The sequence below is a fragment of the Heloderma suspectum genome, chromosome 1 (assembly GCF_057233095.1).
Source record: "Heloderma suspectum isolate Gila_16-S chromosome 1, 16-S_ref, whole genome shotgun sequence".
In the NCBI taxonomy this organism is placed as follows: domain Eukaryota; kingdom Metazoa; phylum Chordata; class Lepidosauria; order Squamata; family Helodermatidae; genus Heloderma; species Heloderma suspectum.
The window spans coordinates 268,885,267-268,912,708 of NC_139458.1; the positions used below are offsets into that span (position 1 = coordinate 268,885,267).

Below are 27,442 nucleotides of genomic sequence, written 5' to 3' on the forward strand. Positions count from 1 at the left end.
GCTGAGATCAAAGTTTTTCCAGAAAGGTTTTTTTTTTTTTTTTTAATTAATAGCACAAATAAAAGGCAAATTACAGTTCAGTTACTGAAGGCTATCCCAGATGGGATGAAGAAATATAGTGTGTGGAACAGCAGCAGACCAAGGCTGCATCCAGGCAGTAAGAAAGGGAAGGGCAGTGAGAGAGTGTGGGGCAGAGAGAAAGAAGAACGGGGAAGGGAGAATGAGCCAAAAGCAAGTGTTCCCAGGCTGCAGCAGAGCATTCCCTTGGCAGAGTCACAGGGTGATAAGGTGTAGAGAAGGGCACCCAAGCCAGGAGTTTGCAGAAACAGTCAGACAGTGCATCTGTCAGCAGTACTGCTTTTGAAATCACAGAGAGTTCAGGAATCCAATACCAGTTATAGAGTGGGTTTTCTGAGAGAACAAAAGGGGTGGAGGCACTGAACCTAAGCTACCTTCTGAAAAGATAGGGACCCTAAATGCAGGATGAATGTGTTTGGTCCTAGGTGGAAGACACAAAAAAACATGAAGATTTTGGTGTTGTCGATTTAATGAGTGGCAGGATGTCATTATTGCATTAGGAAGTATATGGGGGATTTTGGCCCAGAGTATTAAGGGTTAGGGCACTCTCAATCCAAGCTCTTCCATCTTTTTCTTCCTAACATATTTTCCACAGCAAGAGAAAAGACAGAAGAAATGGTGGGGAACACAGGAGGGTTCTGAGTGGAAGACAACGACATCTGGACCTCCTGTAAAATTTTGTGAATGAAGCAGCAAGATGGCATGAAAAAAGCCTCATCTGGAAGCACCCTCTCTCTTTTCCATGACAATAGTGTATGGCAGGATTGAATCTCTTTCAGCCTGACAGCCAAATTCCATTTTGGAGAAGCTGGGGGGGGGGGGGGGCTTTCCAGTAGTGGGTGGGTCTGAAGGCAAAAGTTATGGGGCCAAAATACCAAAAAATACCAGCATGTTTTAGCATAAAGCTTCTAATGCCTATAGCTAAGCCTTAGGTGAGGCATTCCAACCTTTTCAAATGGGGAAAAAAACTGCACAAAACCCAGGAAACCACTAAACAGTTGGTGGTTAGGGAAAGGGAGTGGGGCTTGGAGAAGGGGGAATAGCAATCTGGGGACCCCAGGAGGGCTGAATTTAACCCTCAGGTCTGAGGTTCTGCACCCCCAGTGTATGGCAACTGGTCCTGCAATTACTTCTTATCCTTGATTACCAGACCCTGTGAGCTAGGTATTTACAGGCAAAATGGAGACTGAGAGACAAAATGGAAGCATGGAGACAAAATGGAGGTGAGGGGGAAACAACCAACTTGATTCAGTCAGCCATGGTCTAAATGTCAGGTTTGTCATGGTTCTCAAGCTGTTCCTGGGAGTATGAGTAAACTCTTTATATTGAATGGTGAGGAGGTAGGGGGGGGCAGAGCAAAACCAGCACTAAGAACTTCTGCAGAAATGATACTTACACAGTAGCATCAAATGAATTAGCTGGCATGTAGGTTTACATGTAACTAGTCAATTCTGTATGAAAAATGGATGTGAATGTATTGTCAGGGGGAATGGAGACTGGTCATTCTCCTCAGTAGATGTGGGATGAGAAGAAGAGTGCTGCTCATTATGCAACTTGCTATGTAAAGTAATGGAGGTGTGTGTGTTATAGATCTATAAAAAACCTACACATATATTACTAGTACTACTACTACAACACACAGCTTCCTAACCTCAGAGTCATGAGCTCCTCAAACAGTAGGGTACAGAGGTTTAGAGAATTTTAGCTAGGACTGGGGAAACCCAAATTCCCACTCAGCCATGCAGCTCACTGGCCCAGTCACTACTTATCAATCTAACCTATCTCATATGGTTGTTGTGAGAATAAACTGGGGCGGGGTGGGGGGATGACCATGTATACTGCTTTGACGTTCCTGGAGAAAAGGTGGGATATGAATGTAATAAATAAGCTTAAGCTGCAGTGAGGTCAAACCCGTTGTGTCTCTGCATGATCACTACTTGGGCCATGCCACTTTCCAATTAGTTGGCAGTGGGGGAAGGGTATTTCTGCCACATTTCTGCATCAGGTGTGACTGAATGATTCAGTCGTTCCCAGTGCACAGACTCAGCCAAAGTACTTGCCCTCAGAAGAGGCTGCCTCAGAACATAGAAACACAGGAGCTGAGCTCCTCTGGGTAATTCTTATTCCAACAGTAATTAAGAGGGGGAAAGGCAAGGCGTGCTTCACAGCAGTTTGATTCTAGATTGTACCACAAGGCAGCTTCATTCAGGCTGATAATGAAAGCCAAGAAAGCGCTTGCTGTTGACGTGTGTAGTAATAACACCAGAATGAGTACCTGAGGTACTTAATACCTCAAAGTCCATTCCTGGCTATGTGTATAGATAGGCTCACATTGACAATATATATTTTTGGTTACAGCTGTTTCACATGTGAAGATAGTCTTCACAATTTGTAACAGCTGAAAACAAGATCTTTGAATCCCGTGAAACACTGCAAAGGCTGTCACGTAGAATTGTCGTCTTCTTTTTTTTCCTGACCGAGCACTGGACCTTTGACAACTGTACAGAAAGGAAATGTGTAGCTTTTTCTACCGCAGCACCTTCATGACAGGAAACACTGTCTGGGTGTTGAATTTCCAAACCCTTAAAGTTACAGCTTCCCCAGCCAGGTCAGGAAGAAATGGGGCAAACTTGTGGCCGGCCCTTCAGTACTCCGTAACTGCTCCATTCAGCGGCTTCCCCCCACTTTGGGAAATGGAGCAGAACATGAATGGGGAAGCTGATAAGCTGGTCTGTCCTTACTGTTAAAGGAGTGTGCACAGCTACTTTGGGTTAAACTGGACGTTACTTTAATAGCGGTGTTAGCAACAACGTCTGGGTTTTTAAAATGATTTATAGAAGATGCACCCTTCCTGCTTTAAGCAGGATTTCAGCCTCTGGGGAAATGGCTGTTGGTGATGACAGTTGAGGGAGAAGCCTTATTTGGGATGAACCCAATGAAAATCCTCCTGCAGCTAATAGAGTTAGGATAAAAGCTCCCATTGGTGCCAGTGGGAGCTTTTTTCCTACCATTAATTGCCGCACATGGAGTACTTTTAATTGGGATTGTGGCTGGGAAGGGAAGGGTTAAACCTCTGCTTCCTACACTCTGCAATCCCAGTGAAAATTCCCCCCTCCCCATCTACTATACGTGTTGAAGAACCCCAGACATAGTTGCTAATTAGGTTATTGAAGTAAATTTTAATTCGCCCCCTAAATAGCAGGCAACAACTAGGCATTCCCTATAGGGAATTTCTTTCCATGTTTGTGGGGAAAAGTGAGTGCGATTTTAAACATTACTGTCATCTGCAAGAAAACATGTTAATAATAGTTGCTTCTTAATTTACTCATGCAATAACATGAAGTTGGTAGAGTTGGAAGCCCATCAGGCATAGCGGACAAGAAAATATCTAAGGCTGTTCCTGCTTATACACTTGCAATGCAAAACAACCTCTTGTAGTTTCAGGTATGAGAAGCTTCATACCTGAAGTTTTCATAAACCTTGAGCAAAAGGTTTATGAACCTTGAGCAAAATCAAACAACAACAACAGATATATACAAGGAAGGCAGGGTGGGGGGAAAGTTCTTCCAGTTTTTTTTTTTATCACGTTCCAATTTGTATTTTGACCTCACACTCTGCAATATCTACAATTCCATTTCAGCATGAAAAATGAGAATTATTGTGCTGACGCTCCGTTAACTGAGAGAATTATTTTAAGTGACTGAAAAATATTTCCGAATGAGCCAGATATGATTTGTAACAGACACAAACTCTGGGTTTGTGTCTTTAAAGCATCTTTACAAGATGGGGGATACGTGGCTCAACAACACTACAAGTGAGAAATATCTTGGAATTGTTGTCGATCACAAGCTGAATATGAGCCAACAATGTGATGTGGTTGCAAAAAAGGCAAATGCTCTTTTGGGCTGCATTAATAGAAGCATAGCATCCATATCCCGGGAAGTACTAGTTTCCCTCTACTCAGCACTGGTTAGGCCTCCTCTGGAGTACTGTGTCCAGTTCTGGGCACTTTAAGAAGGATGCAGACAAACTGGAGAGGGGTCAGAGGAGGGCAACGAAGATGATCAGGCGACTGGAAACAAAGCCTTATGAAGAGAGACTGAAAGAACTGGGCATGTTTAGCCTTGAGAAGAGAAGACTGAGGGGAGATATGATAGCACTCTTCAAGTACTTGAAAGGTTGTCACAGAGAAGAAGGCCAGGATCTCTTCTTGATCATCCCAGAGTGCAGGACACGGAATAATGGGCTCAAGTGACAGGAAGCCAGATTCCGGCTGAACATCAGGAAAAACTTTCTGACTGTAAGAGCAATACGACAATGGAACCAATTACCTAGGGAGGTGGTGGGCTCTCCCACACTGGAGGCATTCAAGATGAGGCTGGACAGCCATCTGTCAGGGATGCTCTGACTTGGATTCCTGGACTGAGCAGCGGGTTGGACTCGATGGCCTTGTAGGCTCCTTCCAACCCTACTATTCTATGATTCTATGGGTTCAAATTCTGGGTTGTTAATTCCCCAACTGCCCAGAGTTCCGGGTTTGGATGTCACATAAATAACCCAGGTTGTTTATCGTAGCAGAAGCAGGTGGGCTCTTGCTGCATTTCCAGCAACCTGTGGTTTCTTATCCATGGGTTGTTGGTGATGTGTGAACAGGTCTTTCAGTATGCAGACATTCACACAAACAAAGTTGACACTGGTTATTTAACTACCACTTGAGGCTCTCTGAGGGTGGCTACATATTTTGTGGCACAGACATCATATTCCTGTCTTGTGCCTGGGAACCCCATTAGCACAGGGCTTCTTGATGTATATTTGTGGGTGTAAATCAGATTTGTTTATTTTTTAAAATGTCTATCCTGCTTTTCTTCCACACTATCAAATGACATGATAAAAATATTGTAACAACAGAATTAATTAACGGACCATATTATCTGCTGAGTTCCCTCAAAAGCCTCTTTAAAGAGCTAGGACTTCACAAGGCACTGAAAGGCATATATATTACTTCCAGTATCAGAGGCAATATGCTTCTGTCTTCCAGTTGCTGGAAGTGCTATCACATTCTTGTCCAGCTTGTGGGCTTCCCACAGGCAGCTGGTTGGGCGCTGTACAAACAGAATGAACTAGACAGGCCATCCATCAAAGCTCTTCTTATGTTCTTACACACTATAAAACTACATAAACATTAAGCACAAATAACTGGAAGCAGCACCAATTAATGAATAAAAAGTCATTGGTTTTAAAACTGCTAAAATGATTAAACTTCTACCTTTGATAGAATATAACGATGGTTAAACTCAAGTTTCTACTGGGGAAAACAAATCCTATCAAGATTTCCTCAGAAAATGCTTTAATGAATTAGATCTTCTGCAGAAACTGCTAAAATGTTAATGATTATATTCTGTATAATCAAGCTACAAGCTGCACATAGCTGGTAGGTGTCTCCTCTAAATCTGTTGGGCTGTGTATGTGATATTTGGAATGAACTGTAGTCTGAAATTCTATCCCTTTGAAAAAAAAATGTTTTAGAAGCATACAGTACCACCAAGTTACAGTTATGAAATTTCTGAGACCATTGAGATTGTAATCATCTCAGTATTCAAAGGTCAAATAATATGAAGCAAATATTGTCCCTGAGTATGAAGTCCCTTTTTAACCACTGGATCTTGGCAAAAACAAGTGGGCAATATCCTAAGGTGCTGAGAAAATATTGTTTTTGTTTTTTGAAAATGGCTAGACGTCTCTTGAACTTCTGGAGAAATGAAGAAAAAGTATCTGTTATCTCTAGAAAGAGCCACAAAAGGAAATTACCCTTGAAAAGGAGCTGCAAGCTCAAAAGGCATTGGGCCATTGTCTAAAAATAAAACTACTCTCCTACAGCCCTTTGTACATTTTCCTCTTCTGTTTGCTATGGATTGGTGCAGCTCTCTTCTTTCTGGATTATTACTAAACCCTTAAAAGAGCTGCATAACAGATTCAAATTTAACAGCTGAAACTTCCACCAGCCCTGCATCTCCATGTTAGGGTAGCTATATCTGCTGAATTTCTATCTTGCCGGCTGGTATTAAATGCACAGGTCTTTTGCCAGAAAAAGGCAGTAACCCTAAACCAGGAGTGGGAAAAATGGGGGAAATGATGTTGGACTCCAACTCCCATCATCCATAGCCAGCATGGCCAATGTATGGGGATAATGGGAGTTGTAGGCCAAAAATATTCAGAAGGCCGCAGGTTCCTCAACCTCTGCTTTGAACTAAGCTAGGATTGCCACCTTTTTTTCTAGCAGGTCCTTTGTCTTCAACAACTGCAGGAAAAGCAGAAAGCTAGAAGGTGCCACTGCTCCTAGTAATTCACCATCATGCCAAGAAAACTTTCACAAGCAAATGTTATGCTTGCTCTGCCAAAAATAAAGTACTCTGAAGTATTTTTAACAAGACTATGCCTTGTTTGCTTTAGCGGTGCACTGGTGGAGGTGGAGTTCAATGCGGGGTGGGCGGGGAGAGCAACGTGGACCTGTGCGGGGAGATTTTGCAGCATTCAGTAGGGCAGAGCAGTCTCTCAGTGATGAGGAAAAGACCCATCCCAAAGTAAGGACCAAGTGTGCCTGTTGGAATTTGCCTGCCTGGTGACTGACTGATACCAGCCATTGTTTTTATATCTGTGCTAATATATACAGATTCACATTTATTAACTAATTTAAAACTACTAAGACACCCTTTAAACCAGGAGCGAGCAACCACTTTTAGGTGGGGGGACGAATTGTTCCTTGGGCCAGATGACATCAGTGGGCATGGCTATGACCACTGCTATCATCGCTCAGCCCCACCCTTTTTGCCTTTCTCCAAGCTATCAGAGGCACAGAGTTCCATGTCGCTGTCAGCACAGAGAAAGGAGGGCAAGTTCGGGGAAAGCAGTCCCTGCCTGGTTTGTGCAGCACATGTATCCCCGTTTGTGTGTTGGGGGGTGGACACCGTGCAAACAGACTTGGCCAGTGCTGGGAAGAGCAGCTGCTCCTCCCAGCACCATTTGAGTCCCCCAACACCCACAGCCCTGCTGTTATCTCTGATTCCTCTAGGGGGTGGGCCTTGGAGGCTCTGCAGGCCTCTAGGCAAGAGGTTCCCTCCCCTGCTTTAAACGTTAGAGGAGCACTGTGGAAGGCATTTTTCAATGGGTTAATCCCACAGCAGGACATAATGTTTAAAGACCTGCAACCACACGCGCACAGTTGTGGCCCTCAGTTAAAAGTAGTGTTAATGGATGAACTCATAGAAAAATGCCTCCTACTGCGCTTCTGTAAACTTAAAGGACACCTAAGATTTCTTTAATTAGAAGAACACTGGACTTTGCTGTCATAAAGCTTGCAACAGGCTTGTTTTGCAGTTGCTGCGTTAGGTGGTGGTGGGTTTTTTGGAGAATCACAAGGTTCAGATCTAGTTCATCATCCATATAAATTTGATATCTGACCTGCTTTAAAAACAACTTTTCTTTTAAATTCAAAAACCTCGTAGAGAGTTCTGCTTGCCTGTTGTGTATTGCCTGTTCACATGGCTAGTATCAGGTGTAATTGTGGCTTTAAATAAAGTTCTAACCTGCAGGAATAATCTCTTGATTCACACTGATGGAGAATTAGTTACGAACCAGCAGGAAATGAATTGATTTTGAATTACAGTGTTCTCTAATTAGATCTGAACAATGGAAAGCCAAAGGCAGTCACAGCACTGCCACAGAGCCATTACACGGGCAACCTCGCCCTTACGCAATGCTCACCGCAGCCCCGTTGGGCATTATTGCTTAAACAGTTACTCGGCTATGACGTCAAAGGGGTGGTGGTGATGGAAGATTTTCTTCCAACCCACCAGCTACACTGAGTATCTACAATTAAAACTCAGCTGCAGACTATATAGTACCCTAAGAGGAGACACAGCTGAGATGTAAAGTATGTTAGAATCCCAGGCTACACTCACACAACAAACAGAGGCAAAGTATTAGATACATCTCTAAGGATCCAGGAAGACTAAGGGCACAATCCTGTGAATTTTTAGAAAACATTCCTGCAACTCCCAGCATTCCCCAGCCAGCATGGAAATATGATTTAGAGGTGGTATAAACATATTTATAATTAATATGTAATGTGCAAGAGTAAGAAAGAAAAACGTTCAATTAACTGTTGTTGCTTTTTAGGTAGGATATTATTTACAACTTCAGTGAACTGTCCAAACTATTCAATCTTCACCACACAAATGCATGTCCCAGGCAGAAACCATGAAGAAACAGCACTTCATGGTGTAGTTGTCCTAGAAAAGAAGCTGCTGCACATTTCTGTCAGAGAAATTGCAATCTGTCAATAGTGAAAGCATCCTTTATTGCCCAAGTATGTAACTGGTTTCATGTTCAACCTCCGAACAATAAAGCCTTTCTCAGTAGCTACTCAAGAGACCAGGGAGTGGGGGTGGGGGACTCACACACAGGTATTTCGCCCTAAGAAAATAATTTTTATATAGGTTTAACAGAATTGTACCAAACACCTGGGACTACTTTCAATTGGATTCTCTAGAGAAGAGTTCCTATCTGTGCCAGAGAAGAGACAACACAGCCACCTCGCTATTACTTGAATAAAAAATTCTACAGTCATACCACTGGAGGTCTGGGGAGTATGTGAAACTACCTATGGGTTTGCAACCCAGATGGAATTGCACTGATGCACCCAACTGAATGAACGACTGCCTTCATGTGAGGACTGTACATGTGTCTGCAACAGCTTAAAAATCATGGTAACAACATGTAAAGTCCCCATGTGGAGGTATCAATTCATACAGCTGGTGCATATACACAGGGCTGTCAGCTTGGTTGGGCACCCACTGAGGGCCTATGGTGAAGAGCTCCTGGACCTACTGCTCCTCTTCAGTAGAACCTACTTGGTCACCTGCCTCTCTCTCTCTCTCTCTCTCTCTCTCTCTCTCTCTCTCTGGTCAGACAACAGTGGTTATAAGATGGCAGAGCAGAAGATGTCACTTCCTGCTTGCTCACTAGCTCTCTGCCTAGCCAGCAAGCAGGTGGTAACAATGATGAAGAAGGGTAGCAGCAGCAGCTAGTAACAACGCTGGTGAGGAGGTAGACTTACTGAGGGAGGAGGCCATTGAGGATGTCTTATAATCGTGTGGAGCTGGTACTGCCTCCACATAATTCTAGCCAGACTGTGAGCTCATGGACAGATCCATGCTCGTGGAGGCCATCACTTGGGGCCAGCAAGCTATCATGGAATCATAGAATAGTAGGGTTGGAAGGGGCCTACAAGACCATTGAGTCCAACCCCCTGCCCAATGCAGGAAGCCTGATTCCCAGGCAGTCTCCCATCCAAGTACTAACCAGGGCTGATCCTGCTTAGCTTCTGAGATTGGACGACATCGGGCACATCCAGCCCTTTGCTAGCTATGTAAGAACAAATCATAAGAACCGTGTAGAAGAGTGGGGCATTTTGACTAGTCTAGTAGGTTGTTGTGATACAGGGGTCTAGGAGTAAGAAAAACTGCAGGCACTGAAATTATCTCTTCTATCCAACACTTACAGTGCAATCCATCCCTCTCTTAAGTGCAATCCCTCTCTCTTCTATCTAACACTTACAGTTCAATTGAGTTTACTCCTTAATTGAAGGAATGCCATCTTAAGGATACAGGAATCCTGTCCTTTGCCATATTTGGAGACTCTGTTGTAAGTATTGTAAGACATTGTACATTTTCACACTTACTGACTGCTATTTTTTATTTTATGCATGCTGATTTTTAGATGGCATTAACATGACAGATTCTGTACTTGGCAGCAGATAAAAGCATAATGTGCTTAACCAAGCACATTATGGAGGGAAGGGCCACAAAAAGCAAAACAAAAAACCATCATGGCTTTTTAAAAAAGCTATATGCTTACTGTTTCCCCTCCCTACTCTGCCTCTGGACAGGCTTCTGTGCCTTTGGTAGTGAATGAAGGCATAAATTCAATAGCTAAATATTTTCTCCAAATTCAGTAAATAAGGCTTTCCCCAGATGGCACTGTTGTTGGGAAAAGATTCACCCGCCATTTTTGTGTGCTTATTAGGGAGACATCCTGTGATCCCTCCCCAAACCCTATTTTCCTTAACAAATACTTCCAATGGCCTTAAGCTTATATTGAATATTTAAACTCTGTTTGTCAAGCAGAATCTGAGTGGGTCTATTTATAGACATCACAATACAGAGATGAAGAGATGCTTTATTGTTTCCTTTTCCTAAACAGTACTTCAGAAAGGCACTGGAAAATTCACCCTGATGCAATGTGAGCTACCCAAGCAGCTAATCAATGTGCTTCCACTGGGGACACTATTAATGCTTTTCCATAATGAATATTGGTTTAACATAGTTCCCCTGACAGGCTCACAACAAGCACTTCAGCTTATTTTTAGAGGGGAATGGACAGTGACCTTCTCTACAAGTGAAGAAGAAGAGGATCAATGTTTGTGGATGTGAAATAAAAAGGAATGTCATGTGTGCTGTAGAGCCAGTGTGGTGTAGTGGTTAGAGTCCTGACCTGGGACTTGGGAGATGCAGGTTCTAGTCCCCACTTGGCCATGAAACTCACTGGGCCACAGACTCTCAGCTTAACCTACATCACAGGGTTGTTGTGAGAATAAAATGGAGAGGAGGACTGTGTAAGCCCCTTGTTCCTTGGAAGAGGAAAAAAGGCGGGATATAAATGTAGTAGTAGTAGTAGTAATAATAATAATCTCTAACACTAAATAAAATGATAATACCATGGTGAGGGAAATATTCTATATGACTGGATAGAAAGGAATCCACAAAAATGTTTTTTAAAAGAACTTCACATTGACATGTACAAATTCATGAAGAAGAATTTGGACTGTGTATAGTTCTTTTCTCTTTTCTTCTCTCTCCCCCCCACCTACCCCTTTGATTACTGGAATAATGTATCAGTGTATAAGGTACAAGAAAACATCAATGCAGTCTTGATTAGCAATTTATTCAGTCCTTTTTGAAAAGATAGCTGCTTCAAAATTTTTGAACAGGCAGTATCACTGGACAAGTTGACATGTTCTTTGACTAGAGCTATTGCCAGTGCTTACATTTATTTGAAAGGCATCTAAATAGGCGAACATCATTCTTTTATGGCAAGGTGCAGAACCTCAGGCATGGGGCCCAAATCTAGCCCACCTTGAGCCCCAATCCAGGCCTCCAGAGTTCCCCAGATGGCCACACCCCTTCCCCTGGCCCCACCTCCTTTCCCCTGGCCACTGATCATTTGGGGGTTTCCCAACTTTTGTGCAGCTTTCCCACCTTTCTAAAAGGTTGAAATGCCTCTCCTAAGACTGGGTCACAGGCAGTAAGAGCTTTAAGCTACAATATGCTGGCATTTTTGATATTTTGACCCTGCCCCTTTTGACTTTGTCCCCATCCACCACTGGGATGCAACCACAAGAGTTCTCTAAAATGGAATTTGGTCCTTGGGCTGCAAGAGTTTCAGCACTCCTGCTGTAAGGTTACTGTGCAATCTCCTTGCAAATGAGTTAGTGCAAAGTGAGTGACAGCAGAGGCATCAAGTCAGTAGGTACAGAATCATGTAAATTGTTATCAGCAAGGATAACTGTGCAGCCCCTCCGCTGCTGATGCTTCTTCTGTACCCTGAGCTTCCTCTCAGTGTTTACTTCAGCACACTGGCATTCTCTGGGGACACACTGCATACATTCCTCCAGTCAGGAAAGCACACCTGTGAAAGCATCACTTTAGTTGTTATTGCTCTACTAACTGGTAGATGACACCAAGACATCCAGCGGTAAGTGCCTCTTAAAGCAATAAGACATGGGATTTCTTTACTTCAGCTTCTTCTTTCCCCAGATGAAGCATTTGTCTTTGCACTTCATCTAAGACAAGTTCACGGAAAGCTCTGCAAAGCCTGCACACTTTCACCTATGAAAAATTAGTCAAATGGGTCATCGATTCGTGAATCTCACGTTCCCACACCCCTTGCTGCTCCCAAGAGAATGCTGTATTGTCAAAACCAAAGACCAAAGTCAAAAACTGCTCCTGAAAAAAATTTGCTCAGAGCCCATCAATTCAGCTCTTATGAGATCTCAGACAGACGCCATTAGTAAGAGGCCAGATCAAGCTGGTGAGTGTCCATAGGAGAGTGACAAAGAAGGAAAGAGGCCAAGATGAGAAAAGGCTGAAGGAGTTGCCTGCAGAAAAGACAATTAAGAGATGATATAAGAGCCCTCTTCAGACACTAAAAGGCTGTCACACAGATTATGGAGCAAATTCGTTTTCTGTTCTTCAGAGGACCCAAACCAATGGGTCCAAATTTCAAGAAAAAAAAGATTGAGATTGAGCTTTAGCAAGAACTTCCTGATTGTATGACCTGTTCCACAGTGGAATAGACTGCCTCGGAAGGTGAAGGACTCTCATTGGTTAGAAGTTTTTAATGATAAAAAAAATTACTGAGTTGATTCCCCGTGGCTGCTTTCATGTTATGTGTTTTCCTTTTTGCTTGTTACTTTGAAGTTCTATTTTAATGTTTAAAATTATTTCTATCTGTGGTGTAGTGGTTACAGTTTCAGACTAGGACTTGGGCGACTCAGGTTCAGATCCCCGTTCCACTGTGAAGCTCACTGGGTGACCTTGGGCAAGTCACTATCTTCCCCATTCATCCATCAAGGTCACTGGGGGACCTTGGGCACTTTGTAAATATGAAGTCACCTTGAGCAATCTTTAGTTGGAAAGGCAACACATACATTTTACAAATAAATAATCAGTTTTTCATGAAGTTATGAACTTATTGACTACCAACAGCACAATCCTAAACCTGTCTACTCAGAATTAAGTGCCACTGAGGTCAATGGGGCTTACTACTGGGCAAGTGAGTATAGGATTGCAGCCTGAATGACTAAAGGAATTATGTCTAAGCTTGATTAATGAAACTCATTGTACATTTTCCCCTGACAATGTTATGATTGATTACCCATGCTTTATGCCTGCAATCCTGTGCAGTCAGGTTGTTTAATGTGCCAAACATGATAATGGTAATTCATGCCTTATTCCTAGCTTGGATTAAAACTAATGATGCAGATGTGAAAGGCTTTGCATTGTATTAATCCAAGCCTATCCGTTTCCAGAACTCTGAAGGTAAACAAGACAGCTAGGTGATCCCTAAACACAATACATTAGGGCCTTAGGATTTCAACTCCTAGTGATTGTTGCAGACACGCAACAGCAAAGATGGGATTAGGTTGGGACAGCCTAAGAACAGCCCAATTTTAAATGAAGATAGATAGAATTTCACCTTTAAGTCACGTTTTTTTTAAAAAATTAATAAAATACCTCTCAATTAAAATTGCTCAAGGCAATGTGCAAAACACAGAAGAACAACCATAAAATAATGATTAAAACCCAAAATATAAAATCAAAATAAAATAAATATAAAAACAGAACAGCACCAATTACCCCTAAAGGCCCTAAAATCCTGGCATTTTCATCAATTTTTCAAAAATTTAATGAACCTCTCTAGGGATGCCGTTATGCATCTGTGGTACCACTGACAAAATTACTCCACTGAAAAAAGTTCAATAAAAGGCAGACCTGTGGTTCCTCAGGAGTCTGCATCAGTTGCAGAGGCTTGTATAAGAACTGGACTCAATTCTTAAAGACAGTTAGGAAAACATCAGTTATTTATGCATAAATAACAAAAAATGGATGAATGGTAGTCAACATGAAAAGTGTGTGCGCATATATGTGTATGCGTCTTGGGATGACAATAAATACTCCTCTGTATTTTATTCTAAAGTATGTACTCACACAGCCAAAACCTCAGATTGTTCTACAAACTTAAAAAGTTTTATGAAAACACATTTTTCCCCTCCAGAGCTTATGAACAGTAGTCGGTTATTGTTCAGCAAAGAACGGCGATCTAAGTGAAGAGTTTAAACAATTTGCAAAAGACTCCAATAAGCCATACTTTGGTTTCAAGTGGGGGTGCTACTGAATTAAAGAAATTGTAGTCACAAGTTTTAGCGGGGCAAGTGATTAATTTTGCATGTAAGTTTGCATATAAATAAAACAACAGCAAAAAGCATATGGACACTGCTAGTGGAACAGTTTCCCCTTCCTCCGGAAATCAGCTCTAGAGGATTGGAGGATCCTCTGGAGCAGATTTGGGAGGTACACAGACTGTGAAGGGAGGATGAAAGTTAGGGGAAATCATGTGGCACAAGCAGATATTGGATGTTCTTGTTTTTTTGTTTGGTTTTCTTGATGATGCACATATGTGTCATAGAAGAGATATCACCTTAGAAGAGGCGTTCCCTGTTGTGCTTAAGAGAAGAGGGGGTTGCCTCTTCTAAGATGGCAGTTTTTACAAACTAAAAGACCAATCCTACTGGGAGCGGTGAGGAGATCCAAAGACAGATGGACTGCCTCACACAAAGCCCTGCTGGGCTCATACCAGCAGGGTAGAAAGAAAGCAGGAGCATTTCTCTCCCTTCCTTCCTGTTCTAGGCTGGAGTTAGTATACATTCCCCACCATGTCAGAGGTATGTATGGGGGCTGTAAACGTCTCCCAATCCACCCACAATGCACCTCCTGATCCTTCCATGCCATTCCGATGTTGGAGAGGCAAAGCTTTGGAGGTTTCCACAGGGGCTGTGAGGGAGCATCCAAAGTTGAATCTTCCCCTTTGAAGGTGGACCGCTCTCCATCCTCAGAGGGGAGGGGATCTGATCTATCCTATGGCTCCTGGGATGCTCTCACAGGGACCACAGGATTGCAGCCTAATTGTATTAAAATAATCATTTAAAAAATCAAATCTGCAGCATGATTAATGCTAGGCACATTTTAGTTGATCAAAATTATTTTTAAATTGATTAATTAACATATTAATTGAATACATGCTGAAGCCGTAATTTCAGTTATGGGATTTTGATCTTTCTGAGCAGATGTGAAAGCAGCAAAATATCCACTTGGGTTCTCTGTGTTAGTTAGCTATCAACCAGATGTATTAATAAGGGTACCCTACTGTACCTCCTGGAACAATATAAAGCAAGGCACCACTCTGGTGTGAGACCCTCAAGTATTATATGTCTGCATTTTTGACTGAAAATGATTTCTATAGAAACTAAGTTCTATAACTATGAACTTCTGTTTTTAAAAAACCCACCATGGATCCTAATGATGTATCTCTTGCATCATATCTGGTTTGGCCCTTATACTGGTAGCGCAAGTTGGTCCCCCTTACCTCCTCTTCCAATGTTTCATATACAACAGTATTCATTCATAAACATCAGACATGGCTAGCGTTCTACCATTAGTATTGTTAATTCCACTTAGATGGCTAGCTAAAGTCATTGTGCCTGCTTTGGCAGGACTTGCGTTCAGAAAACCGGGGGCGGGGCGGCGGGGGAGATTAAATAAAACCTACAAAAATAGTCATGATTCACCCTGTTGCAATATTCTCCAAAAACCTCAAGGCAATACTTATATTATTGTTCTACCAAAATATAATATCACAATATCCTAATGCATAATAAAACCAACAGTGGACAGATCAAACCTCTAAAAATAAGGGGCAAACTTAAGCTTGTGTTTGAAATAAGGAATACCCATTATATTCTATGGAACTATGAAATCTGGAAGAAAAGTCAGCTCTTTAAAAAAAAAAGGAGCATTATTCAAAGTAAACAGTGATGAACAGCCTTGTCCATGTATTCAGGCCACTAGTCCACAAATAACATACACATGCATACATGTGTGTGCACACACAGACACATTCACACAATGTTAGCAATCGATCTCTGTACTCATACCCGTGTCATTTGAGGCACATGGTAGCCTGAAATAAAACTGTCTTCCAAATGACAAACGCTTCTCTTCTTGGTTACCCACAATGTATTCAAATCACCACAAGAAACTATGCAAGGAAGCATTCTATTTGCAAGCCTGAATGCTAAACACGGACTGAATGCTTTCCCAGAGTGCCCTTGTATTTTGTTGGTACTGTAAGATCAGAGATGAATGCTGGGAAAATGTTTTGCTGGAACTCCACCTTTTTGTTAATAACTAATCAATGAATATAAAGAGATGCCACAAACCTACACACCTATGATTCTTCAAATCATAACATGAAATATATATAGACAGACAGAGAATAGATAGACTGTCTGCACAGACAGAGCATTCTGCTGGATTTGCATAGGTCTCCACCTTCTTGAAATGAAAACATTGTCAACAGAATTCTCTGCTGTAGTACATAAAAATTGTACCATTCTTTTATGTAGCCACTGGATGTGCATCCAAGGAGAAAAAATGTCAGTTTCCCCCCTTCTGAGCTCTTCTCTTTGCATACAAGTATCTCTGTGTGCAATGTGTATCTTTCTGATTACTTACTTTGGAGTTTGCTTTATTGTCAAAATAGTATTTCCCACCATCAATCTGTGAAGAGGTTTATCTCTTCCCATGTGTGTATGATGCCGTCAGAAGGACCTATTTCCAGAGTACAAGATGCCCCTCATGCAGCATATCTAGTGTTTCTTGAAAGTAGGGATGTGGAAGAAATGCGTTGGGTTTGTAAATTTATATGAGCTTATTCAATTCGCACCTCTCAGACCCAAATGTAATTTGCAATCGAAAGCTGCACATTTACAAGCTTGCGATCTGATTCGTGCACCAAAAAAGAAAAAAAATGTGCACGCAAATATGTATGAATTTCCAGGCCAGACAGAAGGGGAGAAGCTTGCAATCTGTTACATACCCAGGTCAAAACAAGGTTCAAGGTGAAAACTGGAGAACCTCAATGAATGGGAGTTTGGCTGATTCACAAAGCCCTACTTGAATATAACCTTTGCGTCTATTTTCTTGACACTAGCTTTCTTCACACCGAGCTTTTATTCTGTGATTGAGGTTGCTCCTTCACAGAAGTTTGCAGGCTCTTTATATGACGCCGTGTCGCTCCAGGGCATCTCCTGCACAAAATGCCCTTTGTTCCATTTTTAAATAGATCACAGATAATGAGCTATCAAATTACACCGTTGTGTTCCGCTTGAGTTCCCTCCGTGAAAAGAGGAAAAGCGGCAAGAAGTGAAGCGAGATCAATGAAAGATAATGGAAGACTCAGATAACAGGGAGAAGGAAGGGGAAAGGGATGGGGGGAAAGGGGGCACGTGAAAAAGGGAGTCGTTGTGATCCTGCATTTAAAACAGAAGCAGAAAGCCCCATTTTAAATGCAGGATTTTAGGCTGGCATAGAGATGCCCACTGTCTTTTCACCTACCAGCCTCCCTGTTCCCTCCCTGTGGATCCCTGATCAGTTTTTTTCCCCTGAAGGTTTCGAAACCCTCTGGCCTTCAGCATTCTCTGGCATTTAGAATGCTTCAGTTCAGTGAAAGGATCTTGCTCTGTTGTAATCTGGCAGACATTTCTCACCACCAGTCACAGGCAGGTAAGTGTTATCCCCTCCCCTCCCATGCTAAGCTTTAGTTCTTTAACCAGACCACCTTACTGCAAGGTTCGCCAAACACAAAACTCATTCACCTTTATTTCATTCTCTCTGTTCTTTCCATATATACAGGAAAGAATCTTCTTGTTAATAAACAAAAAAAAAAGCATTTAAGAAAAAAAATGAAAAATAACAAAGTGAGGAATAAGTAAGAATGGGGTCCACTGTATACAGTGGCTGTGGAATGTTGAGTGTTGTTGGGGGAGAGGGATGAAAAAGGTGAGGGTGGGAATGGAATGGAGTATCATGGAGAAGGGTATGTCAATCACTGTGTGTGTCTTAATGTTAGTGAAGCTCGAGTAGGACTCATGGAATTTGTTTTTATTGTTCTTTCATTGTTTTTATATTGTTTTATACTGTAATTCACACACACACACACGGACACACATGGACACACTACAGTAGAAAACCACAGGTATGTATATACTATGAACCACTTAGAGATCTTACTATATTAATGGTGCAATCCTATGGCGGCTAGACAGCAGCTAGGTGGCCATAGGATTTTGCAATTTATGAGAACCAACTTCGGAGCTAGCACTCTGAGGTCAGTTCCCAGAAAACCGCCTCCCCGCCTTGCAGGTGGCACGGTTTATCCCCGGCTCTGCGCTCGGAAGAGCAGTGTGGAGTGGAGAAAAAGGGGGTGTTCCTGGGGGCGGCGTAAGTGCTGTTATGATGCTTCCTATGCGCCGTCTGACCTCCCCCCCCCCAGCTCCGACCTGTCCTGGCTAGACAACTGAAATCCGCATCTAGCCACAAATGCAGGGCGGCCGGAGTGAGAAGATCCCCTCTGCGCTCCACCAGCCCTGCATTGGATAGTCGGTTGCCTCCAAGTTCGGAGGCAGACAACTGTCCCCATTAGATTGCACCCTAAGCATTATAAAAGTTGATTGTATGTATGCATGTACAAATAACATACATACATACAAACAACTTTTATAACGCTTAGGGTACAAATAATAAATAAAAATAATATGTACAAATAAGGGCCGCCGTGGCTTAGTGGTTAAGACGCTGAACTGCAGGCCAGAAGGTCGGCAGGACAGCAGTTTGAGACCCGAGTGCCGCGTGACGGAGTGAGCTCCCATCTTCAGTCCCAGCTCCTGCCAACCTAGCAGTTCGAAAGCAAGGAATTGCAAGTAGATAAATAGGTACCGCCTCGGCGGGAAAGGTAACAGTGTTCCGTGCACCTCGGTGTTCAGTCATGCCGGCCACATGACCACGGAAGCGTCTTCGGACAGCGCTGGCTCTTCGGCTTAGAAATGGAGATGAGCACCACACCCTAGGGTCAGACACGACTGGTTGGGACACCTTTACCTTTTTATGTACAAATAAACAAACTTCTGAGTAAATCTGGACAGGATCGTGCTGTAAGGCTTAAATCCTCAACTAGATTACTCTGAAGTAATTTCCAGTTCAAAAGTAATTACTTGCAAATAAATGTTTAGATTTAGAGTGTAAAAATTAAATTTTTCTGGCAGAGAAACAAAAACGTTAAAAGACATACAGTAAAAGTTAAGAACACCACCACCAGAGGGATAGTCATGTAACAGCACAATCCTAAACATATTTACTTAGAAGTCAGGAAAGTGCCAGGAAAGTGTGTGTAGGATTGCAGCCTAATATGCATTTCCACTCAGAGGTAAGTCTCCTTGAGTTCAAGGAGATTCATGGAGACTTATTCCCAGGGACATATGTACAGGACTGCAGCCTTGGTCCTCTACTGAAGAGTCTAGTGGCATCTTACTGTCCAACAGCTTTATTCTGACATAAACTTCTGTGGATTAGAGCCCACTTCATCAGATCCAATAAATGGCATGTGTAAGGAATAAAAAGGGTCTAAGGTGCATTCTTCAGCCCAACCAAGCCACTGTCGCAGCTAAAATGATGATCAGCTACGAGGCTGCCAGGTTCTTAGTCTAATAAGGGCCAGCTATTTCGTTGCCAGGGGCGTATTCCCCTCAGCCATAATTCTAACAGGATTCATTTTACAATGTCATGCACGTAATGACTCTAACAGAGTGCCAGGCTTCATAGCAATTGCAGTCTGCCAGCATCTGTAAAGTTTGCCAGGTATTGACTCTGTGATTGCTGCCAATGGTGATCGGAGGGGCAATGTTGTATTGTGGGGTCACTGCTGGACATCATCTGTTGATTCATGATAGGATTAACCCTTATGTTGCTGAGAAGATTTGCCATCATGGCTTTTGTATGCATTCTTGACTACCAAGTATTTTGTATTCCTGTTGGCAGCACTCTAGCACCTTGACTAATAAGTCTTTTGTTCTGGGAAAGGCTGCACAGATGGGCAAAAGGTTCATGGCAGCTAGGAGGAAGAGGATCCTGATGATAGCATGCTTGGGTATCTGTCTTGATTGTAAATGGAATTCAACGATCTGTGTGTCCTCTACTGTAACTTAATCTAAGGGCTTGCCCTCCTACAGTATGCAAAGCTATATGCAAATGCCTTCCTGATGACCTAGTAATCATCCTACTCAAGCAACCCACAGGGGTACCTTTAAACTGGCCAGCCTAAAGCCTTGGCAGAAAAACATGGACCAATGGTGTATCTCTTGGGTTCATTTCACCTCCCTCCCTCTCACACACACATATTGCTTTCCTTTTCTTTCTCTCTTTTACCAGGTTTTATGGGAAGAAGTAGGATATTGAGGGAGGCTGGTTACAGATACAGATTTGTTTCTTTTGTATTCTTACATTAACCAAAATGTTTCAATAAAATTCAGATTAACAAACAAACAAGAGCTAGAGAGTTTGTGGGCATTTCAGAGTACTTGGATAGCGAAGAATTAACATAAGAAAACAACAACAATCTAGGCAGTTCCCATTCTAGATTACCAGACATGGTTTGCAGAAATGATCTAATTTGCAGAAATAGGTTCTCTGTGTTCTGTGGTATAGCACTTGTTGCCTATTCATATTTCCTCATACTTCTTTATCGTAAATAAATGCCTAAAGCCTTCTTGGTTTATTTATTTATAACATTTATATACCCCCGTTCATTGAATCAGGTTCCAGAGCAGTGTACAATAAAATAGTAATATCCATATCATAACATGAGGCTTATTACTACTACTACTACTATTGCGCTGTTAGGGATTCCTAACATTCTGCTGCTGGTTCTCTGTTCATAGAGCCTAACCATTCCTTTCCTCTTTTCAAATGTGTTTTAATTGGTTTATATGAGTTTATTATATGTTATTATATTATCCAAGTGTCTAAAAAGCTAACTGCATTTTGCTATCCCTCTGCTTTGCATTAAATCCAGTGCTGGGTTAAAATGCAGAGGGGACGTATACATCCAGGCGTTAATGGTGGAAATGAGCTATGCTGAGGCTCTAGCCTTTCTGGAAACCATATTATCTTACCTGGAATCATCCTCTTCTAGTGTCAGATGAGTGCTTAAAGTGATTTTAGATGAATATAAGGTTAGTGCCCACACACAGTTTTGATAGAAAATAGGGAAATTTGGCACTTTGTAGGAAACGTAAATAATTGGTTTCAGCCAGCCTGAACTAAGCACAGATTCTAATCTTCTCTTCCCTTGCAGCTTTCAGTAATATGATGCATTAGGGGCTAGAACAATTGAATGTTGCACTTAACAAGAGCACTTCTGACATGTTATGTCAAATGTGTGTGGGGGGGTGGGGGGCTGAGCATGATTGCATTTGCCATCTCCACTCATTCAGCTTAATGTGTGCCTAGATCTTACATGCCTACAGCACAATCTATGCACATGTTAAGCTGAATGCATAGAGGTAGGGAATAAAGGCAGTATGTGATCACACCCATCCCACTCCATACATTTAACATAATAACATGGAAAAAGGGCAAAGTCTCCAGCAGTCACTTGATATTTAGCTGAGGTGGGTTTAAAAAGCAAAAATCAAAGTTCCCTGAAATTTTCCCTAATGCAAAATTTATCTTGACACAAAATGTCTGAGGCCCTGCTCAGTAGAGTCCACGCTACCCAATGTCAAGAACTGATTTCCCCCCAGCTCCCTCTAACAGCATCCCCAAATAGAGCTCTTTACTCTTTTCCAATGAGAGTGAAAGGCAGCCATTCACCTACATAGAAAAGTAAAAAGGTGTTCTTTGGGACAGATAGGGTGTCTTCTACATAAGCTATGTAGAAGGCACTTTTCACAACAAATATTATACTTGTTACATGCTTGGATTTTTAATCCCATTTTTTTTCCTGCGGTGGCTAAAGCTGCTAGCTGATCCTGGTGACACTGTTTTCTTCGGTAGAACAGATTTTGCCTCCTTGTATTGCCAATTGCAGCTCATTCACTTTGTCCGGCAGTACTGAGAATTAAGCCTGCTCCGTATTGCCAAGTTTCTGCATTTGTAAAGGTTTGCTCTGCACTGTTCGTTGGCCACACCGTAGTGGGACAATAGACTGGGACAAAGAAGTAGAACACAGGAACAAAATTTTATGTATATTATGTGACTCTCAAGAACTTGAAAAATTAACTAACGGTTATTTAGATCTTCATCTGTTTTGCTTGTTCTTTCATACTTTCTCAGGTATACTTTTTCTTCCCACAACTGTCCTGTATTTCACTCTCTTCCTTCCCTGATTGTATTCTCAACCCCTGCAGGATCAGTTTTCTTACTATTCTTGTAATAATTTATTTACACATCTAGAGTGGAGCAGGTTTTATGGGTAGTGCCAAAGAAAGCACTTGGGCAGTGGTAACATAGCTGCAACGTCAGTACACAGCAAAATCTACACAGTTTCTCCCAAAACTCTCTTGCAGTGCAATCCTTTACATGTCTACTCAGAAGAAAGCCCCACTGAACTCAATGTGGCGCACTCCTGAGTAACCACAACCTCAGTTCGGTCACAGTTACAGTTTGTTCATTTGTTTCTAAGTTGCCTTCTTATAATTAAAAGTGGAAAATATGGAATGAGGAAAATAAAACTACTCATAAACTATACAAAAGCAACCAATAAAATATGCAAAATATCATCATCAATATTCTGGAACCTAACATTTTAACCCGTGTTAAACCACCCAGAGAGCTTTGGCTATTGGGCAGCATACAAATGTAATCAATAAAATACCTCCCAGGTGGGTATAATGTTCAGATCCATTCCCAGGGTTGCTTGAAACAAAGAAATACCTTGCTGAATCTGACTGCCTGTTAACCAGCATTGTCCCACTCAACTAGCAGGTTTTGCCATGTTTAATGGTTGGGTGCATCATGATAATCAGGTACAAATGGAAATGTAGCCTAGATGTTGTTGTTCAGTTGTTAAGTTGTGTCCGACTCTTCGTGACCCTATGGACCATAGCACGCCAGGCCTTCCTGTCCTCCGCTCTCTCCTGGAGTGTGCTCAGGTTCATATTCATTGCATCGGTGATGCTATCTAGCCATCTCATCCTCTGCCATCCCCTTCTCCTTTTGCCTTCAATCTTTCCCAGCATCAGGGTCTTTTCCAGGGAGTTTTCTCTTCGCATTAGGTGGCCAAAATATTTCAGCTTCAGCTTCAGTATCTGTCCTTCCAATGAGCACTCAGGGTTGATTTCCTTTAGGATGGACTGATTTGACCTCCTTGCAGTCCAGGGGACTCGTAAGAGTCTTCTCCCACACCACAGTTCGAAAGCATCAATTCTTCTGCGCTCAGCTTCCTTATAGTCCAGCTCTCACAGCCATACATTACTACTGGGAAAACCATAGCTCTGATTAGACGGACCTTTGTCGGCAAGCTGATGTCTCTGCTTCTTACTATGCTGTCTAGGTTGGCCATAGCTTTCCTCCCAAGGAGCAAGCGTCTTTTAATTTCATGGCTACAGTCACCGTCTGTGGTGATCTTGGAGCCCAAGAAAATAAAAGCTGTCACTGCTTCCATTTCTTCCCCTTCTATATGCCAGGAAGTGATGGGGCCAGATGCCATGATCTTCGTTTTGTTAATGTTGAGTTTCAAACCAGCTTTTGCACTCTCCTCTTTCACCCTCAACAAGAGGCTCTTGAGATCCTCTTCGCTTTCTGCCATTAGGGTGGTATCGTCTGCGTATCTGAGGTTGTTGATAATTCTCCTGGCAATCTTAATTCCGACCTGTGATTCATCCAACCCGGCGTTTCTCATGATGTACTCTGCATATCATGCCCGTCTTTGCACAAAACGTTCCCTTGAGATCTCCGATTTTCTTGAAGAGTCTTTCCCATTCTGTTGTTTTCCTCGATTTCTTTGCATTGTTCATTTAAGAAGGCCTTCTTGTCTCTCCTTGCTGTTCTCTGGAACTCTGCATTCAGTTGGATATATCTTCCCCTTTCTCCCTTGCTTTTCACTTCCCTTCTTTCCTCAGCTACTTGTAAAGCCTCATCAGACAGCCACTTGGCTTTCTTGCATTTCTTTTTCTTTGGGATGGATTTCGTTGGTGCCTCCTGAACAATGTTACGGACCTCCATCCATAGTTCCTCAGGCACTCTGTCTATCAGGTCTAATCCCTGAAATCTATTCCTCACCTCCACTGTATATTCATCAGGGATATGATTGAGGTCATACCTGAATGGTTTCATAGTTTTCCCTACGTTCTTCAATTTAAGCCGAAATTTTGCAAGAAGCAGCTCATGATCTGAGCCACAGTCAGCTCCAGGTCTTGTTTTTACTGACTGTATAGAGCTTCTCCATCTTTGGCTGCAAAGGACATAATCAAACTGATTTCGATATTGACCATCTGGTGATGTCCATGTGTAGAGTCATCTCTTGTGCTGTTGGAAAAGAGTGTTTGCTATGATCAGCGTGTTCTCTTGGCAAAACTCTATTAGCTTTTGTCCTGCTTCATTTTGTACACCAAGGCCATGCTTGCCTGTTATCCCGGGGATTTCTTGACTTCCTACTTTAGCATTCCAATCCCCTATGATGAAGAGGACATCTTTTTTTGGTGTTAGTTCTAGAAGGTGTTGTAGGTCTTCATAAAACCGATCAACCTCAGCTTCTTCGGCCTCAGTGGTTGGGGCATAGACTTGAATTACTGTGATGTTGAATGGTTTGCCTTGGATTCGTACCGAGATCATTCGATCATTTTTGAGATTGTACCCCAGTACTGCTTTTCCCACCCTTTTATTGACTATGAGTGCTACTCCATTTCTTCTAAGGGATTCTTGCCCACAGTAGTAGATATAATGGTCACCTGAATTAAATTGGCCCATGCTTGTCCATTTTAGTTCGCTGATTCCCAAGATGTCGATGTTCAGTCTTGCCATCTCATGTTTGACCACCTCCAGCTTACCTTGATTCATTGATCTGACATTCCAGGTTCCTAAACAATATTGTTCTTTACAGCATCGGACTTTCTTTTCACCACCAGACACATCCACAGCTGAGTGTCCTTTCGGTTTTGGCCAGGCCGCTTCACTCTTTCTGGCGCTACTTGGAAATACCCTCTGCTCTTCCCCAGTAGTATATTGGACACCTTCCAACCTGAGGGGCTCATCTTCTGGCGTCATATCTTTTAGCTTTGTGATACGTTCCATGGGGTTTTCTTGGCAAGAATACTGGAGTGAGTTGCCATTTCCTTCTCCAGTGGACCACATTTTGTCAGAACTCTCCGCCATGACCTGTCTGTCTTGGATGGCCCTGCACGGCATAGCTTATGCCTTTACTGAGTTACGCAAGCCCCTTTGCCACAACAAGGCAGTGATCCATGAAGGGGTAGCCTAGATAGGGCCTTTCAAATGACAGCTTTCCCCCTCTGCACCCCAACAGAGAAAAACTAAATATATACCTTATCAGATGAACTGCAGCAGTTTTCATGGTCTGATATGGGAATTGATCCTGTAGGGGCTAGTTGATACAGACCCAATCAGTGAAGTTAATAGGCTTATTTAAAAAGACCCATCAGTAGGGGTAATGAGTCAAGTCACCCCTGCTGCAAGATACAATCTTAGCATGGAAGGTTTCATGCTGACTACTGGATCTCTGCTAAAGAAGCAGAACTGATTCCAATTAAATGGGATATTTGCTTTCATCTGGCCACTCCATGATTTCTCCTTCTGCAAAATGCTAGCTAGATTTCTTACTAACAATGTATGAATCGGTATTCAAAGGCAGAATTATTTGAAATCTCCTGGGCTGCACTGTGTATTTACAAAGTTACTTTTGCAGCATTGCTGAAAGATCTGTTGCCAGCTTTTTTTCATCCAACAAATTTGTGTGTGTGGGAGCTCATAAAACAGAAAAGATAAAATTGCAGCCTTTGAAATAATGAGGCTAAGACCAAAAGTGCAAACAGTTTATATTGCATATTCATTGTTTAAATGTTTTGGCCAAACATTATTTTGTTCATAATGCTGCTCTGTGTAATTAAATCATAACAAAAGTCTGATTTTGGGTAGGAGAAGATCAGTTTAACCTTATAACCCAGCTAAACGTAAATATCTGGATATAAGCCAATTCCGAGTAGACTGATATCATTGGGATTTAATTGGGCATAATACTTGGGCATTAAGTGGTTCTGGTTGGTCATTTCAAGATTGCAGTAGCCTGCTGAGGCTATGTACTGTCATTCTGTCTTGAAGTGATGAAAACAGTAATAATAAGCTATAAACCATTCCCCAGAAACGTAGGTGATGGCTGTTAGGGAGGGTTGTAGCCCGATGATAGAGTACATGGCTTGCATGCTGGATGAGGGATGCTGCGAGTTGCAGGATTGTGTAGGATTGAGTTCTTAGTTTATCGGGTAAATCTAATCCAACTCAGTAATTTGGCTAATCCAGCTGTATTCAACTAGGATGTAATTTAGAAGTTTCCAAGCTTTTCTCATATGTCTTTCAGTAGGGTTTCAGAAGCTAAAAAACTGGCATCACAATCTTGAACAGGAAGCTCCACTGAATGCAGAGGAATATATACAGGGGAGGAACCATAGCTCAGTGGTAGAGCACCTGCTTTGCATGCAGAAGGTCCTGGGCTCACAACCCCAGCCTGAAACCCTGGAGAGCTGCTGCCAGTCAGCACTGACAAGACTGGGCTAGATGGACCAATGGTCTGCTTGCTATGTTCCTATACTTGATATTAAGAGAATATTTGATAAAATTAAATATACACTTGATATTATTTCACTTGGTGGCTTGCAGTCAAATGTGTAAAGCTCCAGCACAAAATTATACTGTTTGGGATGGGATAAGTTGATATGCCTGTTTCTAGTATTTGAACTACAACGACTGTTTCACAACTGCAGTCAAGTGATGAAAATGACATGTAATTTCATCTTTGCTTCCATGTTAACCGTGCTTAGCATCACAGACTTAAAGCACTAAGTTGCTCCAACAATGAATTATACAAATCTTACCTTTGGAACTGATCATGATTCAGACAACAGTAGAAGAACATTACGTCTCCCTAGAGACTCTGCTGCTGACCTAAAGTTGCCATTTTCCATTAGAGGAATTTCAAAGAGAGACTCCTGGGTGAAATAACTGAATTAGAACTAATAACAAAGTTTGATTCTATTCATTTGGATCTAAATAGTGACAATGTGATTTCTCTTCCTGTTAATTTACTGAGATTGCAATCATATGCATCTTTAGACAGACACATTTCCTACACTTCCCAGCATCCCTCCAGCCAACCATGCCATCTAAAATGGCATAAAATTGCACCTTTAGCAGTACTAAGATGATTGTGTTATCACCAGTTACTGCAGCTGTGAATGGTCATAGTTTATTTAAGCTCTAGTTGAATTGTCAAAGTCTGTACGTTTTGCATTTCATTGCTATTTAACTTCTCCAGAGTTTTTCCTTTACATCTATGTGTAATACCTGGTGGCGTAGGATAACCCTTGACCCTCCTCCAGTTCTGAAAAGGGGCAATGCTGGCA

At 42.1% G+C, this 27,442-nt stretch overlaps 2 protein-coding genes across 3 annotated transcripts in view; one reads left to right on the forward strand and one right to left on the reverse strand.

Annotated features, from left to right (window-relative positions):
* SMC6 (structural maintenance of chromosomes 6) overlaps positions 1-689 on the forward strand; it is a 108,687-nt gene extending 107,998 nt beyond the window's left edge. Inside the window, exon 28 of the mRNA XM_084826582.1 lies at positions 674-689. The gene's annotated coding sequence lies outside the window, so the exon portion shown is untranslated. The remainder of the gene's footprint in view (positions 1-673) is intronic.
* The window catches only part of VSNL1 (visinin like 1), a 108,782-nt gene that overhangs the window by 6,309 nt on the left and 75,031 nt on the right, over positions 1-27,442 (reverse strand). The window lies entirely within an intron of this gene.